This window comes from Pristiophorus japonicus, chromosome 7 (assembly GCF_044704955.1).
Source record: "Pristiophorus japonicus isolate sPriJap1 chromosome 7, sPriJap1.hap1, whole genome shotgun sequence".
Lineage (NCBI taxonomy): Eukaryota > Metazoa > Chordata > Chondrichthyes > Pristiophoridae > Pristiophorus > Pristiophorus japonicus.
In genome coordinates, this window is record NC_091983.1 from 114,001,562 (window position 1) to 114,015,657 (window position 14,096).

Genomic DNA, 14,096 nt, shown 5'->3' on the forward strand with positions numbered 1-14,096 from the left:
GATACTTGTGATCCCGTTGGAGCGGTATGTATAGTTGTGCAGATGGTATCTTAACATGCATCATGGCTGGAAAGGATATTTTGGTCCCTCGCTGTCAACGTTGCAATGTTCTTTGTGACTCAAATAAAATAGGCATCCTTGAATTGCCAGATAATGAAGGCAGAGTGGAGGGCATTGGCATATATAATTCTGTGCTCATGGTCACATACATTGAGGGAATTATATCCTTTATGGTTCATAAAGACATAGTAATGTGGATGACGCCCATAGTCCCATCTATGACTCCCTAGACTAGAAGGAATCCTGCAGCATGATAGAAATTTACTGTACAGTCACCCTGTTGCTGACTGTACAAGTACAGCAGGCGGTGAAGAAGGCAAATGGTATGTTGGCCTTCATAGTTGGGGGATTTGAGTACAGGAGCAGGGAGGTCTTACTGCAGTTGTACAGGGCCTTGGTGAGGCTCACCTTGAATATTGTGTTCAGTTTTGGTCTCCTAATCTGAGGAAGGACATTCTTCCTATTGAGGGAGCGCAGCGAAGGTTCACTAGACTGATTCCCGGGATGGTCGGACTGACATATGGGGAGAGACTGGATCGACTGGGTCATTATTCACTGGAGTTTAGAAGGATGAGAGGGGATCTCATAGAAACATATAAAATTCTGACGGGACTGGACAGGTTCGATGCAGAAAGAATCCGATGTTGGGGAAGTCCAGAACCAGGGGACACAGTCTAAGGGGTAAGCCATTTAGGACTGAGATAAGGAGAAACTTCTTCACTCAGAGAATTGTTAACCTGTGGAATTCCCTACCGCAGAGAGTTGTTGATGCCAGTTCATTGGATATATTCAAGAGGGAGTTAGATATGGCCCTTACGGCTAAAGGGATCAAGGGATATGGAGAGAAAGCAGGAAAGGGGTACTGAGGTGAATGATCAGCCATGATCTTATTGAACGGTGGTGCAGGCTCAAAGGGCCGAATGGCCTATTCCTGCACCTATTTTCTATATTTCTATGACTCTTCATGAGGAGAGGAACAGTTGACTAATTCTAGTAGTGAAGAGTGTTACAGTAATCTGGTGTATACACCTGTGGACACTGACATGCAGATGCGGGCAATATTCCTGAGGGCTCTTGGAAGGATCCTGACACATAGACATTAAAGGCAGTGGTGACCTTCACTGCCACAAACAATACTATGCATTGATCTGTTTGAGGCATGCAGCATAACTCTGTTGCAGCCTCTTTATTGAAGTGCAGTTTCCTGAGACACTGTTCTACAGATATATTGAGGTACAATCACTTCCTCCTCCTCCTCCTCCAGGAAACATAAATACAGTGGCAGTGCCATGGGGAACCCCCATGCCTGATAAATAAATACAAATTAAATAATAACTTCTGAGAACTCTGCTAGGGGCAACCAAGTGAAAAAAGTTTCCAAAATCTCGTTCAGAATTAGGTTATCCAGAGTGTAGTTCTAAAAGAAGACTGCAGTTTCTTAATCATTTCCATAATCTTGGCCCCAATTTCAAACAAGCAACACTTTTAGTTGGCTTCCTTTTAATGCAAAACCCAGAAGTGCACATGCTTCCCTTAGCAATTCTTTATAATAAGATCAGCATCTCGCTGGATTTTGGCAAGAATGCCGACTGCTAACTTCTCCCCAAACTAGGATCTAGTCTTTTCAGTTAAGTTACTCTACTTAAATAGTGGTCAAAAACAGAGAATGCTGCAAACATGCAGCATGTCAGTCAGAATATGTGGAAAGAACACAAGATAACTTATCAGGTACGGACCCTTCCTGACTTAGGAAAAGATTTCAAATGGCCAAGAGGCAAGTGCTTTATGTGAAGTTAATGGGAGTACTTAAAGTGAAATGCTTTCGCAACCAGGAATCTGAAATCTTTCTTAAAAAATCTCACTCTTCATGCTCCACCAATGGCTTAGTGGGGTAGATCCTTGGATAGTTGAACTTCATGTATGAACACTTAACGCACTCATAGTACATTTAAGTGTGCGTTACTTTATTTTGTGGGTATTTGTGTCTTTTACTTTAAATGGGTTAACATCTGTGCAAAAATCTACATAAAACAATGTAGTACAAGTGTGTTAAATGTTCATACATGAACTGCTGATGGGAAGATCTACTCTACTACATAAAAGCTGTCCAACAATCAGAAATGAGATGAATGATTAATTATCTAATTGTGATGTTGTTTGAGCGACTAATGTTGCTCAAGGAACAAGACGAACTCATTGCCCTTTTTTCAAATAGTGCCATGGAATATTTTACATTCACCTAAACAGGTAGATAAGGCTTTGATTTAATGTTTCATCCAAAAGATGGCACCTCCAAAAATTCATCAATCTTTCAATACTGCCCTGAAATGTCAGGCATGCCTAGATTATGTGGTCAAGTCCTGAAGTGGATCTTGGTTACACATATTCTCTAACTCAAAGGCTACCACTAAGTCAAGCTGAATCTTCATAGAATCATATAAATTTACAGCACAGAAGGAGGTCATTTTGGCCCATCGTGTTCACGCTGGCCAACCAAGAGCTATCCAGCCTAATCCCACTTTCCAGCTCTAAGTTAAGGCACCTAAAGGGCACATCCAAGTATTTTTTTAATGTGGTGAGAGTTTCTGCCTCTACCACCCTTTCAGGCAGTGAATTCTAGACCCCCACCACCCTCTGGGTGAAGAAATTTCCCCTCATATCTCCTCTAAACCTCCCCCCAATTAATTTAAATCTATGCCCCCTGGTTGTTGACCCCTCTGCCAAAGGAAACAGGTCCTTTCTATCCACTCTATCCAGGTCCCTCATAATTTTATACACCTCAATCAGGTGTCCCCTCAGCCTCCTCTGTTCCAAAGAAAACAGACCCAGCATCTCCAATCTTTCCTCATAGCCAAAATTCTCCAGTCCAGGAAACATTCTTGTAAATCTCCTCTGCACCCTTTCCAGTGCAATCACATCTTTCCTGTAATGTGATGACTGGAACTGCACACAGTACTCCAGCTGCAGCCTAACCAGTGTTTTATACAGTTCAAGCATAACTCCCTTGCTCTTGTATTCCATGCCTCGACTAATAAAGGCAAGTATTCCATATGCCTTCTCAACCATCTTATCTAACTGGCCTGCTACCTTCAGGGATCTGAGGACCTGCACTCCAAGGTCCTTTTGTTCCTCTACATTTTTTAGTGTCGTACCATTTAATGTGTATTCCCTTGTCTTGTTAGACCTCCCCAAATGCATTACCTCACATTTATCCGGATTGAATTCCATTTGCCACTGTTCTGCCCATCTGACCAGTAAATTGATATCTTCCTGCAGTCCACAGCTTTCTTCTTCATTATCAACCACACAGACTACATTAGTGTCATCTGCAAACTTCTTAATCATACCCCCAACATTCAAGTTCAAGTAATTGATATATACCACAAAAAGCAAGGGACCCAGCACTGAATCCTTTGAACCCCACTGGATACAGCCGTCCAGTCACAAAAATACCCATCAACCATTACCCTTTGTTTCCTGCCTCTCAGCCAATTTTGGATCCAACTTTCCACTTTGCCCTGGTTCCCATTGACACTTGGAAACGCATGAAGGGAGAATGTCCTGGGTCTATGCTCAGATGCACTAGAATGCCTGGACACAACAAAAATCTAAGAATCAGGAGAGTGTGCAACACATTTTGAGAAGTGTCCCATGACCTGCAGAACACCCTGGAGACCCTGACAGCTCGGAGATTTTTGCAGCATCAAGACAACAGAGGCAGCTTCTAGGGATATTGGAAGTTTTCTGAGTGATTGCTGACGGTGCATTTACTGATGCTTTAAAGAAGATACTTTCACAGGGCTTGCATGACCTGGTTAGGACTGACACTGTCTCTAAGCCTATGCCACGCACCAGTGGGCTGCAAGGACTGGGTGCACTTGTCACTGTCTCTCTGAAGAGCGCGTTAACATCCCCTCCAATGCCTACACACAAAGGAGATTCAGCAAAGGCCTGGCATCCCTTGCTAGTGTAACAGAAAGGCTGACTGAAACTGAACGCTCCGGAACAACTGCTTCCCTAAGGTGAGAGTCACCACAGGCTTTTATGGTTCCAAGATGATCATACCAGCCACCCACCTACCAACCTCATCTAATGCAGAGAGCACCTCATAGGATTAGAAAATAAGGAGCATAAACAAGTGAGTTATTTAACACAGAGAGTAGACATGGTGTTAAGTAGATGTAGAAAGGTTTTGTATGATTTTTACATATGATGGTAGAAGGGATAACAGGAGGATATGGAACAATTGATAGAGCTAACTGCAGAAAACAAATTATTTCTGGAAAGAATTAACAGACTTCAAGATAGATTAAGTCACTGGCCCCCATGATGGTATGCATTGTAGGCTATTCAAAGAAGTTAGAGAGGAGACAGCAGAGGCTCTGACCACAATTCTTTCAATCCTCCATAACTATGCACATTATGCTGTGGGTCTGTAGACCAACTGTTGCAACACCATTGTCCAAGAAGAGATAAACTGAGTAACTACAAACCAGTTAATCGAATTGTTGTAATCCATAATGCAAAATAAAATTAGTTATTCAAGAAAATCCATCACAATGTTTTTTTTTTAAAAAGACACAGAGGGCCATTTTGACGATAGCGTAAAACACTCGTAAACACGTTCCTGATATTAGTTTCCATTGAGCGAGTCAAATTTAACAGGATGTTTACCTTCCATCCCTCGTTGCATAGAGAGGGTGCTGATGGACTGCATTCGTGAACCACTACAGTACTTGTAATGAGGGTCCTCGCATGATGCTGTTAGGTAGGGAACCAAGGATATTAGCAACAATAAAGTAAAGGTGAAATATAACAAGATAGTGCGCAGTGTGTGACTGGGAGGAAAGTTTGCAGACAGTAATGTTCCAACAGCATTGAAGCTCTTGTTCTACTTGTTGGCTGAGGTCATGGAGCAGGGAGCTGGTCTTGAAGTAGAAACATAGAAATTTACAGCACGGAAGGAGGCCATTTCGGCCCATCATGTCCACGCCGGCCAACAAAGAGCTGCACGGCCCTCAGTCGGCAGCCCTGAAGGTTACATGTAAACCTACGAACAATGAACAATGGTAAGCTTGGTCCATTGCTACAGTCATCCTGAGATTGTACATACTGCAGCCGGTATGCCAGTGATGGGAGGGGTGGATATCAAGTCCAGCATCTGGACTATATCCAAACATTGATACAAGGGGGAAATATTATATAGATCAGTACTGCGATCTACTGGTGGAATTCAGATAACACAAAAATTGCTACAGTAACATTGGTATAACCAATTAAATAAAAGAGAAGTTTGTAATCTAACTATGATGTTATCACAGCCCCAATTTCTAATGATCCTATAAATGTTGTATGTTTCGTTCAAAACTAGCAAAAATACTTGGAAGATGTTTATACTTGTACTGCGACAGATATAGGTGCCTGCATCTCTGGAGCTTGTTCCTGGACATCCTAATGTAGGCTCAAGAATCTGCTCAACTGTAACAACAATAGAAGTACTGAGGGGAAGCACTTCCCCTGCCACAAAGTTGTGTCCCAGACCGTGGCCGAGTTCCATGATTGGATTAATTTAAATAATTACGGCAGGTTCCCTGGTCTCTACCCTGCCTCTGCCACATTATAGAATGAGCTTCAACCTCTGAGGTGCAGAAGAGGGTCCAAATTATATTTAATAATTACATTTTCAGATTGGAAGTTCAGTCAATTCAACTCAACTCCCTTCAAGAGAATTAAAATTTAAACTCGCCTACAACCCCATAGCAAAACCAGACATCAGGTCGATGGCATGTTGCTGGCACCAGATTAACGACTGAACACCTATCCTGTTGCTCTGGAGTCCATGTAAAGCTCCAAAGAGACACAAGTTTCATGCCCCTTCTTTATCATCTTGTTCCCATGAAGATAAAAATCCTTTACTTCTGCAGATCCACCATAGCAATAGGGAGCACAGGACAAGAAAGACGATACTGATGAGGATCAGCCGAAAGTGATTTCTTCCCGGCTGATTATAATGAGGAAGACAATGAGGCCACCCAGGATTCCCTGCAACATGATCGGACTCCATATTCCTCTGCCTTAAATGTCACCAATTCACCACTTGTTTCCATTCTTCAAGGCACCTGCTCAGATACATTAACCCAGAGGTAGTTACACAGCAGTAGTAAGGATGTGGCACCAGTGATTGATGAAGTGTGAGCAAATCTGAGAAGTGGGGAGTGGATAAGAAAATGCCACCTTCTCAGTGGAGGTTAAAGTGCAGGCTGCCTTTGAATCGCGTGAATAGAAAGATATTCTAGGAACATCATACCTATGTTCCCAATGTTGGGGAAGTCCAGAACCAGAGGTCACAGTCTAAGGATAAGGGGTAAGCCATTTAGGACCGAGATGCGGAGGAACTTCTTCACCCAGAGAGTGGTGAACCTGTGGAATTCTCTACCACAGAAAGTTGTTGAGGCCAATTCACTAAATATATTCAAAAAGGAGTTAGATGAGGTCCTTACTACTAGGGGGATCAAGGGGTATGGCGAGAAAGCAGGAATGGGGTACTGAAGTTGAATGTTCAGCCATGAACTCATTGAATGGCGGTGCAGGCTAGAAGGGCCGAATGGCCTACTCCTGCACCTATTTTATATGTTTCTATGTTTCTATGTGCAGGCTCTGGGGTCTGTCACTCAAGATATGTAGCAACTGACATTAAGACGTCCAGGAACAAGCTCCAGAGATGCAGCCAGCAATGGGTCCCTATAAGGAACAAGCCACCATGAAACAAGGTCCATCTCAGTCCCATGATCCTTTTACAGAGCATGAGCAGCCAACCACCTCAGCCTGCCACTAGGAGGAGCACTGGAATTGGTGCGAGAAAGGCACATATAGCCATACAGGAGCATGGTATTATGATATAGTAAGTTGGCTTGTGTTTACTTTGAACTTTGTTGTAATAGGATAGAATGTGCACTTATATTGTGCTTTATTTTTTATAGAGTTTCGAGTCAAACAGAAATGGTGCATTTATTTGGTGCTGAAATATTTAATCAGTTGATGCTTATTGACATGCTCATGTCGGGCAGAGATAGTTGATGTGTTGTCATGTTCTAGGATGGGTACTGGATTGAAGAAATCTTCCTTTATTTGAAAGGAGCGGAAGGGATAAAGGGTCTTGCATCAAACATAGATTTTAGTGATAAGATGTGCTCTGATGCCACCTGCAGCAATAATTTCTGAGTACAGGACACTGTGATCTGCTCCTCCATGTCGTACTGGCTCCAGTGTCCCTTTAACAGACCCAACTGATATTCTTGATGACCAATCTTACAGGCATGCATCTTGTAGCACTCTTCTGCTACTGTACTGACCACTCATAGTAGGCTTATTAAGCATGGAAACCAGGAGTAGGCTGTCATCCACAAGCTCTCCGTTGACCTGATTTTTTATAAAGTGGTGATGGAGGGCCAAACTTCAATGGATAAATGATTCATGACAACTTCCAGTATAGTTTGCATTGACATGTAGAATCCTTTAAAAATATTGTTACCCATAATCCGTACATTGTGGATGTGAAACCCATTCCTGTTGAGGTAGTTGAGGGTTTTATCTATATGATCTTGCAAATCAACACGGGTGCCATCGATTGCACCCTGGCCCTATTTTTATGGTGTCTTGCTGTGGTGGTAAACGTGATTGAATTAATCAGCTCTCCTATATGCCTATAGGGAATGCCAAACAGTGACGAATGGGGTGCCGCAGGGATTGGTGCTGGGTCCTCAATCTATATAAATGACTTGGATGAAGGGACCGAGTATAATGAAGCCAAGTTTGCTGATGATACAAAGATGGGTGGGAAAGCAAAGTGTGAGGAGGACACAAAAATATCTGCAAAGAGATATAGACAGACTAAGTGAATGGGCAAAAAATTGGCAGATGGAGTATTATGTGGGAAAATGTGAGGTTATCCACTTTGACTGAAAAAATAGAAAAGCTAATTATAATTTAAATGCAGAAAGATTAAAAAGTGCTGCAGTCCAGAGGGACCTGGGGGTCCTTGTGCATGAAACACAAAAAGTTAGTATGCAGGTACAGCCAGTAATCAGGAAGGCAAATGAAATGTTGGCCTTTATTGCAAGGGGGATGGAATATAAAAACAGAGAAGTCCTGCTACAACTGTACAGGGTGTTGGTGAGGCCACACCTGGAGTACTGCATGCAATTTTGGTCTCCATATTTAAAGGAAGGATATATTTGCATTGGAGGCTGTTCAGAGAAGGTTCACTAGGTTGATTCTGGAGATGAGGGGGTTGACTTAGGAAGATAGGTTGAGTAGGTTTGGCCTATACACATTGGAGTTCAGAATTATGAGAGGTGATCTTATCAAAACATATAAGATAATGAGGGGGCTCGACAAGGTGGACGCAGAGAGGATATTTCTACTCATAAGGGAAACCAAAACTAGGAGACATAGGGCTAGAACCTCCACTTTTGTGGTTATCTCCCAAAAATGGACGTTATTTCCGGCGTGGGCGTTAAAAAAGGGTTTTCAGATTGTCGGCTTCTCACCCATTCTCAAAGCACCTAGTCTCCATTTATGAAATCGGCGGTAGCTTTAAATTTTTTTGACCTTCTGCCGTAAAGTGTGGCCGTCCTTAGCGGCATGGCAACGCTCGATTCCTGCGATTCAGGAGGTCAAGGGTCATCATGACATGCGCAGAAGGAGAGACAGAGGGGGAGGGAGCTCAGAGGGACTGAAGGCGTGTCTGGGTGTGGTGTGGCTGCTTTGGGAGCAAGGAGGGAGACTTTAGAGCTTCACAGCAAGTAGGCAAACAAAACTGTTACCAGCCACATATTTGCCCGAATTTGGCCTATAATGGAGAGGAGGAGGCGTCACAGCACGCTGTGGAGACTGACGCTGGAGAGAGCAGTGAGGTGGGAGAGGAGCACATTGGAGGGCGCAAAAGAGTCAGGAGGTTCTTGGACCAGGCAAATGCAGGAGGTCGAGTTACGCTGTGGTGATTTGACCCAGGGAGGGTGTGAGAAGCCCATCCCAAAGGCATACCAGAGGATATGGACTGAGATAACAGAGGTGGTCTCGTCAGCGACCGAGGTTCGTGAAGGCAACCAATGCCGCAAACAATTGAACAATCTTGTGGGATCCGCAAGAATATTACATTGATTTATATGTACTTATGTATTTATATAATTTGATTTGTAACAGTCATGAGTGACTATCATCAAATGTGAGGTCTTTCACTTTTACCGGGAATGTTTTATTCAAAGCCTGCAGTCATGGCGTACGTCTTTAGGTAAAGAATGATAATTTTCATAATAATCATGATTACATCTATCAGTTATGTGCTGTATCGGTCTCTGTGACACTACCTAGCAATGATATCACACAATGATCTCATGCCATGTCGTCGTGTCACCTTTTACTGAAGAAGCTATCGACGATGAGGTCCGTGCAGAAGCGAACGGGTGGGGGGCTACCAGTCCCCAGCGACATCACTGAGATGGAGGAGCGGGTGCTCACATTCGTGGGGAAGCACCCTCGGACAGCCGCGGACGCATCTGCAGACCCTGAAGTGATGCCACGTGAGTAAAGCTGTAAAGCTTACACCATTGCGTGACGTTAAGTCAATAGATGCCACGCCCACTCATATCCGAACAATCATATATGATAGATCAGTGGTTCTCAACCGGTGTTCCGCAGCACATTGGGGTGCCGTGAATCCTTCACAGGTGTGCCGCCAAATTGTGTAAAAGTATGGTGGACTTTAGCTGATTTCACAATGAAACACAAACCATTTAACTCTGAAACAGAAAGGGAAGGGGAGAGAGAGACAGACGGACACATATGTCATCTACCTATATGTATGACGCCACTGCTGTAGTAAACATTGCCAATATTGACAAATAACTATCTATTTATCTCTACTATTATCAAAAAAACTATGTTCCAGAGTTGTACAAGTAATAATGACAAGAGACAACACACACAAACAATTCAAATGTCCATACTCAGAACAAAATCCTTTGGCTAAATTTGTTTCTTTTGAGTTATTTTGGATTGGGGGTGGCCATGGCCCAAGTGCCCCCACCCCCCGCCCCCTCCCTTACTCCCATTACTGATAGAGAAGTACGAGTGCCTAGCATCGAATGAGATGGTGTTTGTGTGTGTGAGTGTATAAGTGTGTGTATGTATATTTACGTTTGTGTGTGTATGTGCATCTGTACCAAGGATGTAGCCTGGGGGGGGGGGGGGGGGGGGGCACTTGGGCCATGGCCACCCCCAATCCAAAATAATAGTATTAAATTGTTCATGTGAAAAGTTTAAAATTTGATTATTAATTTGGATGAAAGAAATGAAAGACGAGTCTCTAACACATATGCAGTAAAAAGTGTAGTTTTTATAATAAATGTCAAAAACGATTTCATTACATTTAACCGCATTCTTATTTATATTTTGTTATTTTTGTTTATTGATCTGCAGCTTGATGTGTGGCCGGGATAGCGGCATCTTTGATGCTTTGACCTGATATAGCGGCTCCTTTGATGTATGCGGCATCCAATTTGACCTGGCCTAGCCGCCCTAGCGGTTCCTTTGATTTTTGAGAGTTGGCTTTTAGCATATTTTGACCACAGTCAAAAACAAAACTTCCTGTTCAACTCTAGGTTCGTTTGTGTCATAAGAAAACGTAAAAATGAGCAAGGAGATACCAATGACAGTGGCACTACAAGTGGCGCTAGTAGGCCTACAACCAACGGCAGTACAAGCGGTGCCGAACCAAATCCTAAAAAATCCAAAATTCATCCCCAATATATGGAGGATTATTTGAGGTTCTGTTTTTCATGGACAGGAGAAGAAGAATGCCCCATTCCACTGTGTGTTGTGTGCGGCGAAAAACTGTCGAATAGTGCAATGGTTCCCAGTAAATTGAAACGTCATTTTACTACGAAACATGCACATCTTGCAACAAAAGATCAGTTATTTTAGGAGATTGATGGCAACGCAATCAAAACAAGTGAAATATTTGAAAAAGATGTTACGCTGTCAGATAAGGTTCAAATTGCTTCTTATGAAGTTGCTGAGTTAATAGCGCAGAAAATGAAGCCTCATTCTATAGCTGAGTCACTTATTTTGCCTGCATGTCATAAAATTGTAAAAAAAATGTTTGGTGATGAAGCGGAACAAGAAATTGCAACATTTCTCTGCTGTCTGACGATACAATTCGAGAAGGATAAATGATATGTCATCTAACATTGAAGAAAATGTAGCCGAGAAACTTACAAACTCGAATTTTGCTTTGCAAATCAATGAGTCCACCGACATTAGTGGTAAAGCACAATTATTAGCATTTGTTCGCTTCATTCATGAAAACAAGATGTTGAACCAATTTCTGTGCTGTAGAGAACTTCCAGAAAATACGAGAGGTCAAGACATATTTGATTCTGTGAATTCATATTTAGAAGACTTGAAAATTTCATGGGACTCATGTGTTGGAATCTGCTCCATCTATGGTGGGATGTGTCAAAGGATTCATTACGCTCACAAAAAAAACATAATCCAAATATATTATTCACCCATTGCTTTTTGCATAGAGAAGCACTTGTTGCAAAGACATTACCGCTAGAATTAAAATCTGTGTTAGATCAAATTGTTAATATTGTAAATTATATAAAATCAAGACCTTTAAAAACTCGCTTGTTTAAACAGCTCTGCAAAGCTACGGATGCACAGCACGAATGTTTACTTTTGCATACAGAGGTAAGATGGCTTTCCAAGGGGAAAAGTCTTATGTCGTGTATTTGAACTTAAAGAAGTGTCAGTATTTTTTGAAAGAGAAGGAAACGATACCTTTTGCAAATACTTTAAGAGTGAAATGTGGTGCGCTAAGTTAGCATATTTGGCAGGTATATTTAATTGTCTTAACAGCGTTAATGCCAGTATGCAAGGGCGAAATGAAAACACTCTCACCTCTACAGACAAGCTATTGGCTTTTCAGAAAAAATTTATATCTGGAAAAAGAGAGCAATCGAAAAAAATCTAGAAATGTTCCCTTTGATACCAAATCACAGTCTTAAAAATGTTGCTCCTATCGTGATAGAGCATTTGGCATCACTGGAAGACAACATAAAAAAATATTTTCCATCTTTGGATATAGAGAAGTATGATTGGGTAAGAAATCCATTTTCTCCAATTAGTACGTCAGATTTTGATTTTACATTGCAGAAGAAGAATTGACTTCTATTTCTACAGACCGCGGTCTTAAAATGAAACATTCAGATATGTCTCTTGATGAGTTCTGGATTTCTATTAAAGAAGAATATCCTGCAATATCAAGAAAAGCCTTGATAATTCTGATGCAGTTTTCAACATCATATCTCTGTAAATTAAGATTCTCAACTCTTACAAACATCAAATGCAAAAAACAGGAAAAACTGAGCGAACTTGAACACGAAATGAGAGTCGCCTTGTTGGTTATACGCCCTATATTAGTGACATAACTAAAAAACGTCAGGCTCAAGTATCACATTAAAATACTAATTAATCTATAATTAATGTGAGGAATTATTATTATAGTTTATTATTTTATTGTTACTTTCAGAATAAAAAATAATAACATACGTGTACAATGTTGTATATCTTCATATACTGTCATTAATAAAAATGTTTTTAAAATTTTCTGAAACTTGCTTTTTTTTTATAAACCTGTGTTCACCTTTTAATCCCTTCCAAGTGTGCTACCAAAAATTCTAGTATTCAAAAGTGTGTCGCAACACAGAAAGGTTGAGAACCACTGTGATAGATGATTTCTAAAATTGTCCTAGAAATAATGATAGCCTAATGAAAATCATTGCAATGCAAATGTGTTGATGGTCATGAATGTCTGCGATGATTTTGAGAGCTGTGATGCTTTTGTCGTGCATATGCTGAGTGTAGCGCTGGACTCCACCTTGTGACCCGAGCACCACCTTCTCCTCTAATAACCTCATTTGTGTTTTGCAGCTCAGTCAGCAGCGCATCCCCAAGGCAAGACCACAGAGGCCAGAAGGTGGGGGCACGGGACCCGACTCTCCGGACGATCCAACATCTGGTGCCAAGGAGCTCCGATTCTCACCCGTCAATCCGCTGGGTCTGTTCTCCACGGATGAGAGCGCGGAGTTCGAGGAACCTGCATCGCCACACTCCAGAAACCATTCCACCCTAAGGCCATCTAGTGGTCCTCCGGTCATTCCCACCTCTACTCTGGAGGTACCAACCCCAAACACCTCACCACAGGGTAACCCATTTGTCCCCAGGACGCCGCTGACCCCGCGGAGGTCTCGTGGATGCAGCAGGTCTGTTCCACGAGCACCACATGAGAGTGGATAGCCAGGAACACTGCTGCCACAGGCCTCCCAATGGTCCCCGAGCGCGGCACTCCACCCTTAGTTCCGCACCACCACTGCGAACGACAGATGAGAGCAAGGACCAAGATCCTGCTTCTGCATCAGAGAATGTTGCCCCCTCAGCACCCCCCCGCTCCCGTACCCATGCAACGACTGCATCTGCCTTCATCCCCCCCAATGAGGCACCGCCCAAGGAGCTCCTCGGCCAGACGCCATGGAGTGAGGAGGGGAAGGGGTAGAGGTAGGGAGAAGAAGGGGAGGAGGGAAGGAAAGTGAGGTGCATGTCCGCAGGTGATGGCTGTGTTATATCTACATCTGGGTGTATTCAATTTGTTGTAATGTATGGGGGCTGGGTGCTGGACATGTTGAATATTTGATTGATGTCACTAGTGTAAAAAGTGGGGTGTGGGCAAGGGTTGGGTGTTATTGCCTATGATACTTATGATTTCAGACCAATGTTGGAATAACATTTTTGTTATTGAACATAACCTTGTTGCACGTTGCCTCAGATAGCTGCACCATTACACACTGGTGATTCCTTAACGTGAAAGGGTTAAATACAACATCATCAATCAACGTAAACTTTAACTGGCACCAAGGTGATGGCCACCATTGATGTCTGAGCTGCACACACAAAGCAGTATGTCAGCCTTGTCA

The 14,096-nt window shown here is 42.5% G+C and overlaps 1 protein-coding gene across 1 annotated transcript in view; it reads right to left on the bottom strand.

Annotated features, from left to right (window-relative positions):
• Positions 1-14,096, bottom strand: part of l3mbtl3 (L3MBTL histone methyl-lysine binding protein 3) — a 238,339-nt gene that overhangs the window by 213,646 nt on the left and 10,597 nt on the right. The window lies entirely within an intron of this gene.